Consider the following 12752-nt stretch of genomic DNA (forward strand, 5'->3'; position numbering starts at 1 on the left):
GGTTTACCCATGACTTGACCTTAAACATATCAATGAATACGATTGATCCTCAGCTGTTGTGGAGTACCCTGAAAACTTAAAGCACAAGATTGAAGTGAACATTGAATTGTTGAAAGGAAAATGCTTGGTAAATTGCAAAATACTTCGTCTGTTGCTTGGTTTTCATTTTCCTCTTAAATCTGAGTCAAACTTTTCTGAACAAATTCTTAACTCCCTCTGAGGCAGGCAGATAAATTCATGTACCAGGCAGACCTGATCAGGTCCAAGGGGTTTTCCAGCTTGCAGAACTTTCGGTGCTACAGCTGGGAAGTTCCAGAAAAACCAGATGATTGGTTACCTGCTGGGCACTGACCCACCCCAGGAATTCACCTGCTGTGTTCATTGCCTAAATGTGTCTTCCTTCCAAGAAGTTAGGACTCTTTGATAAGAGGAACTGTACCTTATTCAACTCTGGGTCCTTCTCCCCTTAGCACAGACTTGACATTTGTTGCCATAAGCACTGACTCATGAATAAATGACTAAATGAACAATGCTGACAGTTGTGCACATAAGCTGTCGTATTTCTTTTTAAAGGCATTGGCTCAGAGGAGCCTAGACTTGAGGGAGGGATTCATAGCACACACCGAAATTCAGGAAACACTTCAGACACGTGGAAGGTACATGGGGAAGATGCCCCTTTCCCAGAATTTTCCCCACTCTCAACTTAATTGTTGTACGACCTTGGACAAGTCACATCATTCCCTCATTTATTTACTCAATAACTATGTATTGGATACCAATGTGGCTAAGCACCGCTTCCTCAGTTTCCTCACTTATAAAATGGAATAATAACACCTGCCAACAGGATGAGTACAGAAATTCCATGAGGTCATGTTTGTGTAGGGCCCAGAGAAGCCACGGAGATGATGACAATGATGAGATCTGCTACCTACTACCTCTACTCTCGAAAAAGCTCCGGTCATGCCCACCGTGTCTTGAATTGCAAAAACGTCCCCTTGTATTACCTTTTGACATTGCCAATGGCTCCTCTAGGAGTTCCTATGAAGTGGTGCTTGGGCTTCTAGAACCCGCGGTGAGGCAAGGAGGAGACTGGCCTCAAAAGCTCTGGTTTTCCAAATTGCATGGCTTAGACATTGTCACCGGGAAAGGGAGAAGGGAGCCTGCACTTCTCGCAGCCTAACTGACTCTGAAAGATCCAGTCCAGACTTCTGTTCAGATCACATCACATCATCTGCCCACTGAAATGGGACGGGACAGACCTGGAGAGGCAGAGGCCTCCACTCGCCAGCAAACCATCACTTTATATGGCCATCACTCCAGCATTTAGGTTCTGAACAAAGACACAAGGCACAACCAAGACAGACACAGAGCTGTAACTGTCCCATGGTAGGTAAGTGTCTGGGGACGACAATGATGATCTTCAGTCTACCCTCCATGTGTAAACATCCAGAGCCTAAACAAAATGGGTTGCATACTTTTTAAGGAAAGGATGAGCCTTTGGGAATGTGGCTCAGTAAGTGTCTGGTTCATCCACTTCTGAGGCCCTCATGGTAAACACTGGAAAGATAAGAGACATTTTCTCAACCACTGGACCAATACAGTGTTCTTAGAAACCCATGCACTGAATTCTCGACTTGTTCCAAATCCCCAGCACAATTACAAAGGGATACCACAATAGGAGAAATCTGTGTAGTAATAATAAAAAACATTGTTCCTAGGTGAAGAGTGCTACCCAAATTGTACAGTTTGGGACAGCAGATACCTTGAGGAACAGCTTACCCATGTAGGGAATGAGACTCAAGTTGAGTGTTTAGGCCAGGAGTAATTTCTGAACCACCACTCTGAGGTATAGGATTTGGAACTAGTACGGATCTACTCGGCGCGCTCTAGTTTTAGGGAAAGGTTGTTTGGAGAAAATGATTCAAAATGACCAGGCAACAGGGAGGGTGGTAGTGGGCAGACTCCATCCCACCATTCCCGTAGGAGGGTGCCTCGGGATGGTAATGCTGGCAAACTGGGGTGCCACTGGTGTCCAAGCCCCACTTCCAACCGCCAGCCACGACCTGCAAGGCACTGCAGTAAAAAGCAGGGGTGGCCCATATCCCGCTAAGTCAGAAAAGTCACCTTTGCCAATGAGTAAGCACCTTCCTTTCTCCTCACCAAAGGCTGCCTCTCTTCTGACCTCTGGATAATTGCTCAGCTCAAGCAGCATTTGTGGGAGGGCAGGAGAAGAAATTCTCAGGAAAGCAAAGCATATCACCAACATACTCTTCCGTACAGAGAAGAGCACCTGTCATCATCTAGCCAACCTAGAAATAAATCAAGATCTGAAACTCAGCCAGGAAACGATGAAGGAAGTGCCCATGAGCCATGACACCAGCAAGTGCTGGAGTGTCTTCTCCTAGCTGCTGTTGGACACACGCAGGGCCCACCGAAGGGCATGGAAATGGTGCCGTGAGACACCAGGAGAGCACGTGGCAACTGTGCCCAGGGAACTGCCGGCCCGTCTCATTTGGGTCTTGACCAGATGCTCAGGGGGATCTAACTTTCTGGGTAGCCAATTGTGGATAGCATATTCCAGGCGGGAAAGAGGCCAAGAGACTTTCAAATATTCCAAGTGCATGTTCCGAGAACACAGAAAATGTCAAGATGAGGGCTCCCGCTTCGGCTGGAATTTGAATGTCATTTGGCTTCCTGGAACTCCATATAGATGTGAGTAAAGGGGCTTAAGAACAGACACAAACCCACAAGGACAGAGACTCGGGGAGGAGACAAGAGGAACAACGTGGTGGAAGTTTGAAGGTGGAGAGTCGAGACATGACTTACCTAACGGAAGAGAGCTGAACGCCATGCTGATGGTGGGGAACCCCTAAGAGCAACGTCAGTCACACCGCTGGACGTCAGGGACTTGGTGTTGGGAAGGAGGGTGCACGGGAGACTGAAAGCAAAGTGGTAGCTATCATTTTGCCTACAAAGAAGTGAACTTGGACTCTTGACCTGTCCCTTGCTGCCAGAGATGTGACTCGCACTCATCCCGACAGAAGCCTGACGTTTTATTCCCTGGCTGTATCAAGTCCTCACTGGACTCTGGGATTCCAGACACAGCAGGGGTCAGGGAATTAGATGACCATCTACATGTCAAATGGTCAATGATACTCCCTCCACTAGCCAGCCTTTCTCATCTCAGGACCAAGAATACTGTCATCCAGCCTTATATAAATTTCAAATAAGAAAAGGAGGACTAATTTGGGGGAAACGGTCCAGCTTAAGAGAAAAGACCCATAGGAAGCTACAATTGTGGGGAGCTGCCCTCTGATGAATTAACTTGGACAAATCACCCTGTCAAGTGAAGCCCACCAGTGAACCATCAGCCAGTCCTGTCCATATACACAGAGCTTCTAATCCTCTTTCTAGGGGCTCGCTCTGTAATGTGAATGGATTTCCTAGTGTCACCAGATGTTTGAGCAATTCAAGAGAGAAACCAAACTGACCAGCTAAGCAAGCAAGCAACCAACAACAAACCAAAAGCCAACTAGGAGTGAGAAGCAGAGGGGAAATTTTTTAATTTTTTAATTTTTTAAAGATTTTTTATTTATTTATTTGACAGACAGAGATCACAAGTAGGCAGAGAGGCAGGCAGAGAGAGAGGAAGGGAAACAGGCTCCCCGCTGAGCAGAGAGCCTGATGCCGGCCTCGATCCCAGGACCCTGGGATCATGACCTGAGCCGAAGGCAGAGGCTTTAACCCACTGAGCCACCCAGGTGCCTGAGATTTTTTTATTTATTTAAGATTTTATTTATTCATTTGAGAGAGATACAGAGACATAGAGAGAGAGCACAAACAGGGGGAGAGGCAGAGGGAGAAGCAGACTCCCTGCTGAGTTGAAAGTCTGACATGGGGCTTGATCCCAGAACCTGGAGATCATGACCTAAGCTGAAGGAAGATGCTTAACCATTTGAGCCACCTGGGTGCCCCGAGGGGAGCATTTTTTTTTTTTTTTTTTGAGAAAACCAAAATAGACTCACCAAAATAAAAGAGCTAGAATTTGTGAAATAAGGAGAGAGGTTTATAAAGCATGAATGTTCAGAGAAGAACAGAGAGTTCTTAGAAATTAAAAACATGACAGAAGAGATTAAAATGTCACAGGAAGGTTCAGGAAGATAAAGTGAAAGATCGGACTCAGAATACAGAACCAGTAGAAAAGGAGATGAGAAAAAAAAACAAGATAATTAGTTAAAAATGTATAGAATCAGTCTGGGGGCCCAATATTTGAAAAAAGGAGAGGGGAGAGGGGGTTCAGAATAAAGAAAATGAAGGGCAGAGGAGCAGAAGTTATCATATAAATGATACAAGAAAAATTCTTAAAGCTGGACTCAAGTTAATAGCACCCATTAAGCGTGTAGCATAAAAATGCAAACCACTTCTTAGAAAAGTTAAGGCTACTTGGGGAAAAAAAAACACCTCAATATTGGCGGCAGAGTGGGTGAAAATTTTTTTTTTTAAGATTTTATTTATTTATTTGACAGATGAAGATCACAAGCAGGCAGAGAGGCAGGCAGAGAGAGAAAAAGAGAGAGAGGAGGAGGAAGCAGGCTCCCTGCTGAGCAGAGAGCCCGATGCAGGGCTCAATCCCTGGACTCTGGGATCATGTCCTGAGCCGAAGGCGGAGGCTTAAATCACTGAGCCACCCAGGTGGGTGCCCCGAGTGGGTGAAATGTATTGGTTGTCTCCAGAGGATCAGAAATGAGAAGGGAACCAGACTCTCCATAACAGCATGGAATGTAGGGCAGTGCCCTTGAAACTCTCCAGGAAAGTCGTGTCCATTCTGTAATCCTATACACATCCCACAACCCAATGCAAAGGTTGGGGGACAAAACCCTAAACACGTACATCCTTTTCCAGGAATTTGCTGGAAGGTGTGTTCTGCTAAAACAAGAGAGAAATACTGAGACAAAGGAAGACACGAGGTCCAGAAAAAGAAAATGAGGAAGGGAGTCCCCATGAGCATGGGGACAGGAGAACCCAGGACTGAGCCGCGTCGGGCAGTGAGGGAGGACCAGACAGACAGCAGCGGGTTCGGGCTGGGAGCAGGAGGAAGCATCTCTCAGAGAGATGGCACTTGAGAAGAGGAAGCCGGTAAGATCCCTGATGTGCTTGAATATTATATTGAGAAGAGATTAACACCTCTGTCAGAGAGTTTTCATATGAGTTAATGATAGGCATTATAAAAAACAAAGCACACAAAAAAATGAAACAATTCCTGAGACGTCATATAGGTAGGAAAGAAATACCATCACATGAGACTCCGCTATGAGTAGTATTTTGGGGGGCAAAATGACATGTCCATGGAATATTTGCTCTAACTGAACTTTTCACCGGGAAGGTGGAGGGAGAGAAGGCATTTGTTGCAGTGAAGGGTGTGTAAGAGAACTAAATCCTCATGGTCTTCCACTGGAAGAAGTCCAGGGACAAGAAATAGTGGCAGACATGCATTGCCCAGAGCCTGGAGGTTAAGTGCCAGAAGAAAGAGCTAACATCATTCTACGATTTTCCCTGGGGAAGCAGAAATCTGGAGTAAAGAGGGGAGAACAGTGTACTGTTCTTTTGGTTTCTTATTTTACTTTTTTTATGTACATCAACTTCGTGGTGCTATTGGACTGGTTGAGCTATGCACGACAATAATTTTGATGAAAATAAAAATTAAACATTTTCATTTATTTTTAACTTTATGGGAGTATTAATTGATATACCCAAACCTGCTCATGTCCTGTATACAACTTTGTGAATGTGGACACAGGCAGTAAGTTTGGTGCAGCTAGACCTTAGGCTGGAGTGAGTGGAGGCATGGGGTTTTGGAAACAATAGATTGCCTGTAGTCGGCCACAAGGATCTGCTTTGATCCTGTCCCCATGCTACCATGATTTCTTCACGATTCCAGATGAGCTAGCTGAAATGGTGTGGAACAGTTGAGATGGATGGAAGGTGGCTCACACAGCAACCAACGCAAGGTACATTCCACAGCAGCGAACCCTTGGGATTTCATGAATTGTGGCAGTGACACAGGACTGTTGCTGGGAAGAAAAAAAAAAATCAAGTAATACAGAAACTAGGGTGAATGTCCTGGGTCTCCTGTCCTGGACCCACACCATCCTCCCCAGATGTCCGTTAACAATTCTGTGTCTAGCATGCCTTCCTTCCTTTCTCTCTCTCTCTCTTTCTCTTTCTTTCGTCCGAGTCAGGTGCCTTTATTTGGAATGCACAGATTCTGGGCTCTCGATGATCTCAATTGTAGGAAGCGCACTAAGTAAGGATGTGGAGATAGAAGCCAAAGGCGTGAAAGAAGAAGAAGGAGGTGGAAAGATGTTCATGAGGCTCCGCCGGCCTTCCCAGAGCAAGACCAGGGACCGGGCTGGATTGTTTAAATGTAGCAAAACTCGGATTCCGTGTCAGTGGCAGAGAAGAAGTGGCACAGACATTCCCCGTTCCTGGGGCTGGCACTCGAAGCGGGAAAACCGTTTCCATGGAGACCGGGACACTAGAGATGCTCTCTGAAATTGCTCCTTGGGGCTCAGCGACAAATAGAAACATTAGCATGCAGAGGCCTAAATATAGCTGCATTCAGGGTGATTCATCAAGCCCAAAACTTGGCTGGGACGTGGCTTTGGAACAAATGTACTGAGTAGGACCCAATGGCGTTTTTTAATATTTTACAGTGTTTACGCTACCATTAGAGGAAGTATCTAATGGAAAATTCTTGCATAAGTCACCATCAGAGACCTGCCTGGGGATGGCAGGGTGCAACGAAGCCTTTTTTTTTTTTTTTTTTAATTGGATCAGAAAAGTCCCTTCACCACAGAGCTCCCCTTTAGGAGGTCCCAACAGAAAAATGTCCTCTCCTGTCAGAGAGGAGACTATTGCCTGTAATTAGAAGAAACGCATGGCCATGCTCCTTTCTTCCCTTCCTCTCTCTCTGCCAGGATTCCTGGGGACTGTAAATTTGCATATGCATTATTACACAGAAAATTCTGCTCTGTCTCAGCTCCTGCCCCAAAGTTGCACCTGCAAACTTGCACTCCATCATGGTACGGTCAGTTCACAGAACAGTCGGGTTCCCATCGGCACCCTCCTAAAGTCATTCATTCAGCAATTATTCACTGTGCTGCCACCTCCTTCCAGGCAGAACACAGCTAGATACAGAAAAAAATAAGATAAAAAAAAGGTCTCCAGAAGCTTCCATGCCAGTGGATGACAATCAGTCATCTGTCTGATTTGCAATTTCAGATTGTAATAAATGTTACGGAGGAAGTAAAACAAGGCAATACCAGACCAGAGAGAAAGCATGGGAGCTGGAAGGTCAGGGGAGGTCTCTTGGAAGATTTGACCTCGGAAGTGAGACCTACGGACAAGCAGCCGAAGGGAAGAGCTTTTCAGGTAGAGGGAATGGCAAGTATGGAGGCTCAGAGGCTGAACCATGTTTGGTGAGTGAGCAGAGTGGGAGATGAGGCCAGAGAGATAGGCAGGGACGGGGTTACTAGGGCCTTGCAGGTTGTTCTAAGAAGTTTAATGATATTCCTCAGATGGAAGGTAAGTGATCACCTTCTGCTATTGGGTCACAGCTATTGGGTCACTGAATGACCTTCTAGCCTAAAACACCCACTATCAGGTGGGGAGAAACTATTTTTTCAGTTACCCAAGAGGGCCTTTGTTCTGCTGGGTGGGGTGGAGGCATGGAGGGAGCACTAGGCTGGGAGTTAGGAGCCCAGGCTAATCTTACCTTTACCACCAAGCAGCTGGGTTGGTTGGTAGTCATTGACCCATGGAGGACTTTGGACAAGTTCAGTCTGTTCTTGGTGGGGGGAAGGGAGGAAGAAGGGAAGAAGTTAGAATAGGCCAGGGTCTCTAACAAGTAAATTTCAACTTCTTCCAGGGGTGGGGGGTGGTTCTCTAGGCTCCCCTTCCTACAGTGTTGATGATGATGATGGTGATGATGATGGTGATGATGGTGATGGTGATGATGACAATCTTTTTGTTTTTTTAAAGATGATTTATTTATTTATTTGATAGATTGAGACACCACAAGTAGGCAGAGACGCAGGCAGAGAGAGGGGGAAGTGGGCTTCCTACCAAGCAGAGAGCCCAATCCCAGGACCCTGAGATCATGACCTGAGCTGAAGGCAGAGGCTTAACCCACTGAGCCACCCAGCCACCCCGATGACAATCTTTATTAGGCATTTACCATGTGCTTGGAATTGTGCTAAGCATATGACCTCATTCTCCTCTTTGGTGCCATGTTGGCTGGTTTATTGTACAAGCTGTCTCCACAGGGTACAAGCACAAGGTAGCTCGACTGCTTCCCTCCACTGCTACCCACACACACTCTCTCAAGTGGTTCTTCTCTGCCCCTGGATGAATGTCAGGTAGCGTCCATGACTTTCCTGTCACTCTTCGCTAATTAACAGTCTCTTATCCAGGTTTCAAAAATTCTGGTCCAGGGTAATATCAGAAGCCCAAACGTTTCACTGGACCCCCTCCATGGGGTTCCATCTCGCTTTGTGGAGTTCACCTATTTTTCCCCAGGCCAAGGGTGCAGTTCTCTTGCCATGAAGCCCTCTATTTTGACCTCTTGGGGGGCTGGCTACTCCCCTACTTTTAGACTTTCCAGACTAGAGTTAAAACAGGTTTCTACAGCCCTGAAAATCAAAGAAACACAAAACAACAAGCCGGTGAAATCATCCTCTCATCTCCCACTATTTGGCTTGAGATGAGGGGCCATGGTGGCACAGAGTTGGAGGGCGGGCAGACGGCACAGCATTCTGACCTTTCCTTCTAGAGAAGTCTGTGTACAAGCTTCTTCAGCTTCCTAGCTCTTTTCCTTTATACTCTAGAGCTGATAGATGAGTTACATTTCATGATATGTTAACAAGTCCTGCAAGGAGTCAAGCACCTGGCTTTTGTTCCTTACCTTTAGGTCTCTGGTGAAGTCCAAAGCAGCAGGAAAATCTCATCCAATTTCCTGCTTCATTCACATAGGCTTTATGAGTTAACCCAAAATTTTACCCTGTAACACTGGGACTGCTATTATTCCCATTTTACAGATACAGAAACTGAGGCTAAAGGTCTCTGTCTAATAAACAACACAGAAAGGGTGGATACAAGTCAGTCGTACCCTAGCGCCTATGCTCCTTGTCACTATGCCACACCACTTCTCATGCTGAGGGTGACTCCTCCTGTACCATGTACAGCATCCGGACGCTGGCAGGTGAAAAAAGCATTTTTCAGACAGTATATTTAATCCTCTCCTAGAGAAGCAATGTTTGCACTTGTGCAGTGGATGACTAGTCCCTGAATGGCCCCTGACTCTGGGCTCTGTCTGCTCTGGACTTGCCAGCAAATAGGCCCTGAAACTGGGGCCTTACAAGAAAGACCTCATCAGTCATTAGTCCAGAAACTCCAAAGAGTACCCAGGTCAAACCCATCCATCTTTTTTTCATGGACCAAGTGGTCTGAAGAAAAAATTCAGGCCCACATTTCCAAGATGACATGGGGCAATTTTCCATTCTGTCTTAAGTGGTCACTCTCCCCAGGAATGAATAGATTACTCCTTTGGAGGAAAAACAAACCAAAAACCAACAGTTTCAGTTGCATTTTCAGAATAAGGGCATTCAAGTTCATGGGGACATGGCACTGAGTATTTGCAGGGTCATGGTTTTACAAGCTGAGTCCCAGGCTTTTGAAACTTCAATCGTTCCTCTCAAGACTCAAGAAGTGACTTACTTTGAGCTATACCTTATCACCCCTCTTGAGTCAGGGAAAAGGCCTACTTTACACACTGTTAGCATTTCAAAATAATATCCTACCAAGGAAAGTTTCCCAAAATACACAGGATTTTTTTTTCATTATATTTTTTCCAATCAAAACAGCTATCAAGTGAGAACCTACAATATTTATATATAATAAAAAAAAAAGTCTGCAATTTCGGAAAGGTTGAAAATCTGTTTTATTATTATTTGAAGATTAATTTATTTATTTAGGAGAGGCAGAGGGAGTAGGAGGGGGAGACTCTCAGGCAGACTCCCTGGGGAGCACAGAACCAGATGCTGGGCTCAGTTTCCCCACCCTGAGACCATGACCTGAGCCGAAACCAAGAGACAGATGCTTAACCTACTGAGCCACCCAGGTGCCCCTGAAAATCTGTTTTAAAGTGCTATGCACCTCATTATTTAATTTTGATTTTTTCAAATATAGCAACAGGGCATGCAAGGGTGCTTTGGGATGGAACCCCCTCCTCCTTTGGCAGAGTAGACATCCTAAACCATTAGCTCTAAGGTTACCAGACTTAGCAAGTGAACATTCAGGACACCCAGTTAAAATTGAGTTTTTAGTAAGTAAACAATTTTTTTTTTTAAGTGTTAAGTATATTTTGTGCAATACTTGCAGTGTCCAGTCACACTCGTTAAGGTCCAAAGGGGACTCAGGTAAGGCATCTTGGACCTGGCTTGCCACTCACTGCTGGGGTTTGGTGTTTCCTTTTCAATGTAAAAACAGTTTCTTGGTACATCAGCCTCAGATGAGTCCACTCTGCTCCCAGGATGGCTAATGAAACAGAAACAAGACCCCTCAGTAATCACGTGTGAACAAGAACGATACACGAGTATCGTCCAAACCACTAAATCCCAAACAGCCCCGTCTCCCTGCTAATGGCAGTCACCTCTTTACCCATGACAGCTCCTGCCTCACTCGGGTCTGCCCTCCTTGAGGAGAAGACATATTGAGATGTCCAATCATAGAATAACACCATCTCCTTACAGCACCCAGTTCCGGGTAAAGCCTTGCTTCCTTAAACTCTCCCCGCAAATCTCCTAACACAAGCCTAAACCTCTGAATCAGTTCTTTCTTTCTTTCTTTCTTTCTTTCTTTCTTTCTTTCTTTCTTTCTTTCTTTCTTTCTTTCTTTCTTTTTCTTTCTCTCTTTCTTTCTTTCCTTCTTTCTTTTTTTTTTTTAAATATTTTATTTATTTATTTGAGAGAGAAAGCACACAATCCGGGGAGCAAAGAGGGAGAGAGAAGCAGGCTCCCCACTGAGCAGGGAGCCCAACACAAAGGTCGACTCCAGGAGGACCCCAAGATCATGACCTGAGCCGAAGGCAGATGCTTAACCAACTGAGCCACCCAGGTGCTCCTTAATCAGTCATTTCTAACATCCTCCTTCTAAGGTGCCCATGTGTCCTCACATTATGCCCTCTCCCTCACTTCTTGTGTAACAAACTCAAAGTACTTCACTACAGGTGTATTCCTGCTGCTCTCTGGCTTCAAGACATTGCCTGACATCCCAAATACATCAATTGGGACATGAGGGGATGGTGGGAAGATGTGGCTGTGTTGCTCCCATAGTTACCTGTCTGACGCAGTGAATGCTGGCAACGTTCCGGATGTACCTGTTGGCTGGCAGCCCTCCGTCTGGATGCCCTCTGCCTGGACCTCGACACTGGAACATTCTTAACTTCCTCTTTCAGCTCATTAGCTCTTTGGGCAACTCGATTGGCTTGATGTCTCTACATGTCTTCTGTTGTGGGCTTCCAATGTCCTGGAAACAGCCAGTGAAATGCTACAGTCGAAAGATTCTTGGAGTGGAGATGTTGACCAAACCTAACAATGACAAAGTCTCCATCGCGGGGATGGCTCATCTAGCCAGAAGGAGAAGCGGGCTAAGAAGCGTGAATATGGAGGGTGTTCACGGTGCCCGCCTTGCTTCTTCCATCCGAGTTGCTGGCCTCCGGACCACAAGGACCGTCCACTGTCAGATCTCAAATCACTGTTACATGGCCTTCCACCACCTCCCAAAATCTGAACTGCTCTAAATGCTCTGGCTAACTACCTAATCACTATTTTTTTAAAAGAACATTTTTATTATGTTAACCAAACCTCTACTCTGCAATTAACTCTAATTACACAAGCAATTAAATCGGGAGTAAGATTATTTTGCAGTTTAAAGCTATTTATGCCGACACTGGGATTTTTCTCTATCTAATTAATTCTTATTTCTTGGTTATAATTATTATTTAATTAACAGACTTTCTGACTTTACCCGCATGTTTTTTTCTTTGTTTATTTATTTGTGTGTGTGTGTGTGTGTGTGTGTGTGTGTGTGTGTGTGTGTGTTTTAAGCAATCATCTGTCCTCACACTCACACACCTGAGTACATCACGTCTGCTCTGCTCGAGCATCCCAAAGTGGGGACAGAAGACTCGGCCAATTCTGTCAAGCCACTTGGAAGTGAAACTTGGGTGGATTGATTTGTCACTCAAAGGTAGGGAGGAAATCATTCCAACACGTGCAGTAATATAATCTGTAGTGTATTAAGTACTCTGACTAATGGCCCTAATCGCTAGTATGAAATCTGGGGTCCTCAGTGGGGTGGTTCAGGGTCCTAGAACTATCTTTAGTGTTTGAGGCTATCCCACTGGGGGTGGTTTGTACACCCACGGTGAGTTCATACAGGCTGCCTCAATTTGTTTCTGGCTAAAGTCATAACAGTTTAGGGCAAATCTATCAAAAAGGACTTCATGAGAAGTAGTTGACTTGAGCTGATAACAAACTATGACTGGATGTTGATGAAGTCATAGGACTAAGTACCCATAAGAGGGCTCTTATGGGCTTGAAGAGATAGGGCCACATTAGTGGAGACAAATTTAGTAAGTGCTCCTTGGGGATGATATCCACGTGGTGACATCTTTTAATGAAAGGATTTCTATG

The sequence above is a fragment of the Mustela nivalis genome (genome assembly GCF_964662115.1).
Source record: "Mustela nivalis genome assembly, chromosome: 3".
Classification (NCBI taxonomy): domain Eukaryota; kingdom Metazoa; phylum Chordata; class Mammalia; order Carnivora; family Mustelidae; genus Mustela; species Mustela nivalis.